This window comes from Hylobates moloch, unplaced genomic scaffold, assembly GCF_009828535.3.
Source record: "Hylobates moloch isolate HMO894 unplaced genomic scaffold, HMol_V3 SCAFFOLD_4, whole genome shotgun sequence".
NCBI lineage: Eukaryota > Metazoa > Chordata > Mammalia > Primates > Hylobatidae > Hylobates > Hylobates moloch.
The window spans coordinates 11,985,468-11,995,241 of NW_026652279.1; the positions used below are offsets into that span (position 1 = coordinate 11,985,468).

Consider the following 9,774-nt stretch of genomic DNA (forward strand, 5'->3'; position numbering starts at 1 on the left):
TAAACCCATGAACCCTATTTTTAAGGGCAAATTTCTTGTGGTAACTGAGAAAGTAATCTCTTTAACTTATCCATAAGAGGTGATTAATTGGAGACACTGGTCCATTGGCCTTGCAGTGATTGTGCTGATGGATTTGGGTTCATAAAAAGCCTACTTTTTATTATTACCAATTCATCTGTTTGTCATTTGAGGGGGAAACAAGTAGAAGGAATCTGAGATTCTGATGCAGGCAGATGAACGCTCGTATTTTAGTTCTGCCTCTAACTAGCTATGTCATTTTGAGACAATTGCCTCATTTTCCTGAGCCACAGTTTCCTCATCTACTCATGGTAATAATACTTATCTCTCTATGACATAATATATATAGAACCCCTAGCACAATGACAGGCATTGTTTAATTAATAATGGCTATCATCCAAAGAGGGCGTATCAGAGAACAATATAAAATTTCAAAAAAAGATCTATTTTATCCCTTTCTGTAACTTCAAGGGATTTATTGAGGTGAATAGTACTTATTGCATGAATTCTGTAAACCTTGTGACTGCAGTTTTTCTGGTTAGATCATTTGAAGACCAGCAAAATTTTACCAGGTAGCTCGTGACCTCTCACCTGTGCAACAAATAAGGCTTCCAAATCATGGTAGTATGCATAGTGTTCTGTCCATGAGCTCCATAGCCAGACCATCTGGGCTCACTCACTCTGTGATCGTGGACAAGTTTTTTAACCTCTCTGTGGCTATACTTCCTCATCTATAAAATCCAGAGGAAAATAATAGAACCTACCACAAAGAATTAAGTGAGTTATCACCTATGAAGTTCTTGGAAGAGTGCTTGGCACAAAGCAAACTCTATGTACATTTTAATGTTATTGTTCTTGGTGTTGTTGTTTGAGTTTCACATAAAGTTTCCTCCAGAAAAGACTTGGGGGCTTTAAAAAAGAAAACTTACAAACTGCTTCTTTGCATTATTGAATTTGGCGGCATAATATTTTGAAGAAATAGTGCATTAGTATCTGCAGTTTCAAGATATGTTTCAAGATATGTATAGATATATTTTCAAGATAAATATATGTTTTCAAGAGGTGTTCTACTAAATGGTCAAGTTAACTGGAGAGCCCCAAGGAAATGAATTCTCTGAACATATGGAGTAAGGTTTTGAGAATTTACTATGAACAATCCACCACATGTCTAGAAAAACAAATTTCTTAATTAGGATGTAATTTGTATCAATTATATAATCATTTTCTAGATGATATGGAAAGAAGAAGACTTGATGCAGACTTATCATATAACACAGGCTAATATAGTATTGTGGTCTGAATGTCTGTGTCCTCCCCGGATTCATGTTGAAAACCTAATCTGTTGGTATTAGAGATGGGGCCTTTTGGAGGTGCTTAGGTCATGAGGGCAGAGCCCTATGAGTGAAATTTGTATTATAGAAGAGGCCCCAGAGAGTTTTCTTGGTTCTCCCACAATACAAAGACACAGAGAGAAGGCACATCTATGAACCAGATGACCAGCCCACCCTGGAACCAAATATGCTGATGCTTTGATCTTGGACATTTCAGCCTCCAGAACCATGAGAAGCAAATTTCTGTTGTTTACAAGCTACCCATTTTATGGTATTTTGTCATAGTACTTTCAATGACCTAAGACATAGAGGAAATTGTTGTCCAGAAATGCTATGAAAAGCTCATTCCTGAACACTCTGTCATGGCTTTTCTACCAAGGATCGGAAGTTTCTCTTAGATAAAGGATATGGAAGATGCTTCCCTGTCTATTACTTTTAAAGTTCTTGCTCATCAAATTTGCCATTCTGTTTTTTTTTTTAAATTGAGCATTTTTGTTAGAAAGACAATAGTACATAATTTAGCCCTTGCTAAAGGTATTCAGTAAAAAAGTGGAGATATTTTTATTCCCAGGTAATTGTCACATACAGTCTTTCTTCTCTACTTCTGCTTCATTCTCTTTGTGTCACTTTAGTATGTGTATCTCCTGGGTGCTCTCTGTACATTTTTTCTCCTCTATACAAATCTGTGCCATGGCTCTTGGTGTCATTTCTTCTGCTTTGCTCTTCACCGGGACTTTGCTGTGGCCGTTTCCTTATCTCCCTTTGCGTGTCACTACCAGGACTTCTGCTCTGGCTCCTCCGGCTCCTTTCCTCCCTGCCGTGGCTTCTGCGGCTCCCCTCCTTTCTTTCAGAGCCTCTCTTCTCCGGGCTGTGATTACGGGTTCTGGACTTTTTGTCAGAATCAGAATGGCTCCATTTGCTGTTCTCCCTACAACTCTCATGTTTTAAGAACCTGGGCTGTTCCTTGGCTTTTTCCCGGTTATGGTGACTGCTAGAAAGTTCTCCATGAAGCTTTCTCTTCTTAGACTTGTTCTTCTCTTCAGAATCACTGTTGTTATGCCCTGAACACTTGTTTTTCTTTCTTTGTATTTTTTTTTCTTTAATGTCACTCACACTGTCACTACTGCTTTCTGAAGTCTCAGTAGAGGAAGAGGAGGAGGAAGAGGAGGAAGAGGAGGAAGAGGAGGAGGAAGAGGAGGAAGACGAGGAAGAAGAGGACTTATGTTTTTTGTGTTTACTTCTGCTTTTCTGAAACTTTTTCTTTTTTCTATCTTTTTTCTTTTTTTTCTTCTCCAGTCGATCTAATTTCCTGAGAAGTTTCTGTTTTTGTTTGGTTGTTAGTGACTTTAAAAATTCAACTTCTGGATCTTCTTCACCCTCGCTTGCAACATACTCCTGTGATGGATCATTTGCGGTCAAGTTTCTCCCCAGTACATTTCGTTTCAGTGCAAACCCACTGTTTCTCATCTCCTCTGTTAGCTCCGAGGGGTGCATCGATGGCCCTGAGCCATCAGTGGGAACCGAACTTGCATTGATTCCAGAAAGACCAAACAAAGGACATTCTCGATCTGTGTTGACATTACCCCATTTGTGACATTTAATGCACCTCACATTTCGAACCTGAATACCAAAGGGCTAATCTCTGATGTTCATGTCATCTTTGGCATATTTTTCTCGTGGGGCTCCTTTCTGCCATTCAAATTTGTATTCAGTCTCTCCTTCTGTTTCTTCTTTCTCTTTGTTTTCCTTCTTTAGCTCCTGGAGGGGCTTCATACATGAAATTAAGGCCATTCTTTACACGTTCATCTCCCATAAGCAATCTATTATCATATGATTCTTGTTCTTTAAGATATTGCTGCATCAGTTCTTCTTGTTTCTTCTTATCATATGATATTTTCTGTTCTGCCATCCATACTTTTTTTGATATTGGATTTGGAGGCAGGATGAAAGTCTTTCTTGCACCTGAAGTTGGCAAAGGATTTCCCCATCTTGGAACTGGAACTAGGGAATGCAGGAGCTAGAGCTGTCAAAATTTACCATTCTTATAGGACGTGGTGTCATGGATATGTCTCCAAAATTCGATGCATCATATTCCCAAAGCTATTGCCATGGGAAAATGTGCCATCCAGATCTCTGGATATTTTATCCAGGAGGTACGATGAAGTGGAAAGACTGGGAGTTGTGATGGTTCCAGATTTTGCACTAGTTAATTATGGGAAATTTAGACAGGACATTTAATTCCTCGGAGCCTCACTTTCCTCATCTGTAAGACATGTAGACTGAATTAAAGGAGCTCCAATTTTCCTTGTAGCTAATATGGCTTCTTTATGAAGCTTCTAGAAATTTCAGGGGCAATAATTTTGATGGAGCCATTGTTTTGTGTTCTGTTGGTTAAGATTATGGGCCTCGGAGTCAGCCAAACCTGGGGTTGAATCCCAGCTCTGCAGTATGATATCAGGCAGGTCACTTAACCTCTCTGAAACCATTTTAAAGCATATGTGAAAAAATATCCTGATTATTAGAGTTTTACAGTGAAAATGTATGTAGTGGAATTCTAAAAGGATGAGACTTTGTGGTAACTATTGCTATGATGGTGGCTTGTCTTCTCTAGGTTGAAGAATTGCTTCCAATAGCTAGAAGAATAGCAGTTACCCCTAGACAATTTTGCTTTCTCATATCCTATTTTAAATGTAGATCTCTAGAAGAGGTGTTCTTGAAGATAGTATAACTTATTCCAAAAAGAACAAGATAACACAGTAGTTTATAAACCATTTACAGCACCCACATCCTCCATGGCATTCTTTAATAATTATTGCCCTCCTAGAAGCCACTGACCTTCAGGCTGCCCAAGAGTGGCTGGCTGCTCCTGTAGAGGTAGAGGGTGATTTAAGGAAGAGCAGAATTAAATTTAAATTCCTGTTTATAACCCCACAGGCCTATTTGGTTTTGAATACCAATGCTGGGTCCATACCTTCCAACTTAAAATTGCCTGTGACAATTTTCTTTTAGAATATCAACATTGAATACTCACCCAGGACAAAAATTTAGTAAATTTGAATCATTGATGTCCATGGTTTGTACAATAAGTGTCAACAGATTTTCCTTTCCTTGCCCTCCAAGGAAAGAGAATATTGGAGATAGGTGGGGCTAGACATTATTATATTTTATAGGTATTATTCTCTTTAGTTCACCTTCTTTTCTATATCAGTGCTGTCCAATAGAAATAGGAGATAAGCCTTAAATGTAAGCTACACAAGTAATCTAAAATTTTATAGTAGTTACAATAAAATGCTTTAAAAAGGGTAAAATTAATTTTAATACAAATTTTATTTAACTCATATATCCAAAATATTATTCTTTCCACATGTAATCAGTATAACTCTTTTTTTTTAAACTTAGTCTTTAAAGTCCAATGTGTATTGTACACTTAAAGCACATCTCAATTTGGGCTAGCTATATTTTAAGTCCTCATAGTCACATGTGGCTAGTGACTATCATATTGGAGAGTGAAGTTCTGTATCTTTGCATATTAAACCATAGTTGGCTAATAAAAATAAGTAGATTGGTGGAAACACAAATGGCTTGTTATTTTCTACCCAGTAATGGGTACAGAATATATAGTGAGTGATTTTTGCGTTTAAATAGTGAGCAGAATTCTAACATCTTCTAATAGATGATATTCTTGTGAAATAATACAGGTACATGAAAATAAAGATCGTGCTTCAGATGCAGCATTTCTCTAAATGTAACATAATATATACTTTCACAGCCTTTGGACACATTGTATTTTGAGCAATACAAATCTGGTGATTTTTATCACTAGAAGGGAACATGGTGACTGAGAGACTGAGCTGAGAAAAATATGGCCAGAGTACTCCTTTCAGCTACCTCCTAAGAACTCCTGATTTTCTTCTACTGGGAGATCTTTTATCTCCTGGAAATCTGGTCAACTAAATGCATCAGCTTTCTTGCTAGCACAAAGAGCGTTAGGGGAACAACTGGGCATCACAGACCCTGATGAACGTCAGCACCAATTGCATTATGACACCCTAGCTGCTAAATCTTTCATGGTAATGGGCCGCGCTGGAGATGACTACAGCGATAGACTTCATACTAGAAGAAGCCTGTGGTCATCGCAGGTGGTGCTGATGCTGTCCTTATCACTGAATTTGAAGGATTGCTTGAACAGCTTGTAATCAGAGTGGCTAAAGTATTGATTTTGGACTACATCTGAATATGGAAAAGGTGACGGTTTTGAATCTCGGAGAGCTGACCTCACAGGGAAAAATACCATCTTCACAAAAGCAGTTTTTAGGGAGTGAAAAGCAAAGCATTGTTTCCATGGCCAAAGACGTCTTCATGAAAGACTCGCATGTTCTGAATTAAGGACAAAGAGTGGTTCTCCTCCAGTTTTCCTATTCCATCTTTGAGTATCTTGGTTGGAGCATTAGATAGCTGGGTTCGCAAGTCAAGGGCACAGGTTCAATCATCATGCAGACTAGTGAACTTCAATATTTCCCGGCCACAGATACCTGCCTTCTTCTAGCTGCTGTCTTGAATGAGTGTATAGTTGGTTCCAAGGGAATTAAGGGAGGAGGGGATGACAGATGAAAGCCATCTATAACCTCTATTGACAAAACAACTCATAACCTATAGAGCAGAGGTCAGTAGTGGCGCCTTTTAAGGAAAATCAGCACATGGAGCTTATGCCACCAGGAAGAGTCATGTGCTTATAAACTGGATCATGGTAAATTTTCAATAAAAGTATGCATTGGTACTAATGCTAAGAATGGATGCAAAGCCAGTCAACAAAGCAGCAGAAAAGATTAGCTCTTTGAAATATGGGACTATCAGAAAAGCCTAAAAGAACACAAGCCAGTGAGATCAATGAGCACAGATAAGAATGCTGTTAAACATAGAATTGGTAGCCAACATCAGCACTAATGTTTCCATATCAATACTTATTTATGGCCCCACTTGCCAACATTAGGCTTACGTGGAGTGTTCTCAATAGATAGCATCTTTTCTGCTTGTCCATCAATTTATTAGCATATACCTTGCTTATTATGTTTCTAATCATTGTAATTTCTTGTACTATTCTAAAGGGGGTTATTGGTTGTTTTTTTGCTAAGAAACAATGTTACATGTGGAACCCACACCAATATGTTTGCTGACACTTGATTCAAATTCTCCTGCTGTTTTCTGTGTTTGTTAGTTTCCACCCAATTCAATAGCTGTGTGTTGAATTGCACTGACGATGCTAAAGCCGCTCTCCTAATAGAAACAAGGTGAAGACATCATGGTCCCTGTCCAGAAAGAGTTCTGTATCTAGCCGGGGAGAAAGAATCATAAAACAACTAAAATATAAAAGGAAAGTTTCTATCATGGAAAGTGGTTTTGCACACATGTGTTTAATGTCACAGATCTGGGAGAAAAAAAGATATTTTGGATAAACTTTGGTTTTGCTTATATTGCTACCTATGAATAATCTTTCAAAGCAAAAATCCTTCTCAGTTTTAAGATGGAAAATATCATTTGAAAAAGCTTAAAATAAACATAAGTATCAAATATACTATGAAGTCATTGAGTGAAGGCTATTCAGCCACAGCTTTCAGGATATCAAAAAAGCATATGATGTTGTATGCAAGGAGAATTTGTGGCTTACACTTCAAAACTTTATGGATCTAGGAAAATGTTTGTATTTCTTATTTGGTATGATTTAGGGTGATATTTCCTTAACATCTCCTTTTCATATTGTGCAATTCACACTAGAGACATGTCTATGAACTATTTACACATGATTTTTATTTGAAAGGAAGTAGCTGGTTGCTGCATGAAAGCTTCATGGCGAAGATTCCTTGCTTTCAAAAGAAAATTGAAGCTAAATAAAAAGATTTCAAGGAGAGTTTAGAGAGATCTTTTCTTTTTTCTTTTTTTTTTTCCTTCTCAAGAGGTAATTGATTTGCTCCCCAAAAGAGTCTTTCTAGAACTCTAGGTAGACAATGCTCTAACCTTGTCAGAAGAGGATAATAAATTTAGAGTTAGACTGGTTTGGAAGGAAGGACTTAGAATGAACTACATTTTATAGGAACAGAGCACCGAGGGTCTGTTGTTAGTTTATAGGCCCTTGATTAGATAGCTTATTGATTTTGGCTGCTGGTGATATGGTTCATGTTCAGAAAGTATCAAACTCATGCTGAATAAAATAGAAGCAAACGCTTTAGAAAAAATACCCCAGAAAGGAGGGGGACACTGGCTAGCAGTCTAGTTGTAGTTCTTCAAATGGAATGGGCAGCTGTGCCTTATTGCCTTTAGCCCTCTGGAAGCAGTTATGTGCATTAAATACTGGAATAACTTGATATTTTAAAAGCTCATATGCTCATCCAAGTAAAATGGTTTTAGAAGACTACCGGGAGTTTTATGATTTTATAGTTAAATCAATACCCAGATTTATGCCTTTTGGACAGAGAAACTTGAATTTAATTGAGAAAATGGATCTAATGAGGATAGACATATTTTGTGCAGATGTAGGAGAGGTTTTTTTTTTTTCACTTATTATCTGAAAAATGAAATAGGTACTTTTGTCATGAAGATGAATATAACTTTACAGGAAAAGTGACAAATGTTCAAAAATTTTAAAAGAAGACTTGTGATATAATATAGAGGTTCCTGAATGTCTGGAATCTGGCAGAATAATTTTTTGTCTCTTTTAAATTCTTGAATTTAAAATTCATTAATTATACAGAAAATCACATAATATTTTTACTTCATACCGTACAATTAATGGCCATATGGTATTAAATTGGCAACCAGACTTTCAAGAATAACAATTTTAAACAGAATCACTTGCAGTCTAGAGTTTCCTTTTTTTTTTTTTTTTTGCATTTTATGATGCTTTGAATAGAAATTTGTATTTTATTCACTGGCTAAATAGAGGTGAAAAATTTTAAAAAGGAAATTGTGAAGGACGTTGTTAATTTTTTAAGAGACAGATATAAGTAAAGATTCTCTAGATATTATTTTCTGTATTCTCAGAAGTCTTGGCATTTTCCAAATAGAAGGGAAAATCAAATAAGAAAAATTAGCGAGTGCAGAGATATTTTGGTGATCTGCAATTTATTTTCCACTAACCCTAATTCTCCACAGTCTTTGACCACATTTTGCTGTAGGAAATATTCAAGTACACTGTCCTTACACAAACAAAATTCAATTTCATGGAGATTCTGCCTGTGTAATAACTGCGTGATTAGACCTTGAAATGCAATGAAGCAAATTCAGCTTCTAGAAACATATGGACTCAAGTAACTTTAAGAAAAATCATCGGAGGGCAGAATTTGGCTCTGTGATATTTTTATGCAATGAAAGACTTCCAGAAATAACTGTCTGCTTTCCTGCTGTCCAGAAAACACTCTTAAAAAAAACACATACACAACATTTTTTTTTAATTTTACTTTTCCCCCTAGACTCTATTTCTCACAAATTAAGAGCTCTCTTCTCTCAGGACACTTTATGAACATCAAAATTTTAAAAGTGGAATTTGTCTATCAAAGTGCCAGAGACAGGCTACCCTATGTTTTTCATAAGTATAGAGAACTGATCACTAGTAAATCTGGGAGCACCTAAGAGTTATGTCTAGAAGGTTAGCTGAAGCTTAACTTCATTGCCATATATTTCTCCTGGAAGATATTGTGAATATAAGTTTAAAAAAATCTTCAGACATATCAAACCCATACTGTTCAGAGAATTTATAGGTTTTATGTATAATGCTATAAATAAAAATACATTTTCAAAATGAGCACTGCAAAAAATAGAAAATCTGAGTATAGTTTTGGCTGAAATAATTTTGAAAATGCATAAAAAATGGACATTGATGTAACTTAAAAGGCACAGTCTTTGGGGGGGAGCTTGACTCCCAGTTTTTACTCAAATATGAATTATCTTCATTAATGAAAACATAAAAGATGTTTATACTCTTCAACTTCTCTTCATGTGTTTTGGAATTTATTCTCGTGTCCTTTAAACCTTCTCTACTCTTTTCAAAGGGCATACTCATTATCCCAGAAAATCAAAACAAGAATCACTGGATACTCAAAAATGAATGAATCTCCCACCCCTGCCACATGTTTCAGGAAGACACCTGGCATATTAGACTAGGATAGGTATAGAATTCAGCTGAAAAAGCCTCAAGTTGCAGGTTTCTATATTTTAAGGCTATAGTGGAGTGATTTGGCTGGTGCTGATAAGTGATCTGAAAAGTAAGCAGTGATTCAGTCATTTTGTCTGTGGAAAGTAACCTGAAAAAGAGACGCTATCTGGGGAGAATCTGCTAAACAACAATGGTTTAATCTGGATAGTTGATCTGATCCACTAGGACTACATTTCCTATTACAGAGAACTTTCTATTGAGCTTCGTTCAATTAAGTTT

General features: G+C 36.5%; 1 pseudogene; it reads right to left on the reverse strand.

The window, feature by feature from the left end:
- Nucleotides 1-1,906: 1,906 nt before the first annotated feature.
- LOC116466653 (corepressor interacting with RBPJ 1-like) lies at nt 1,907-3,370 on the reverse strand (annotated as a pseudogene).
- Between the last annotated feature and the right edge of the window lie 6,404 nt (nt 3,371-9,774).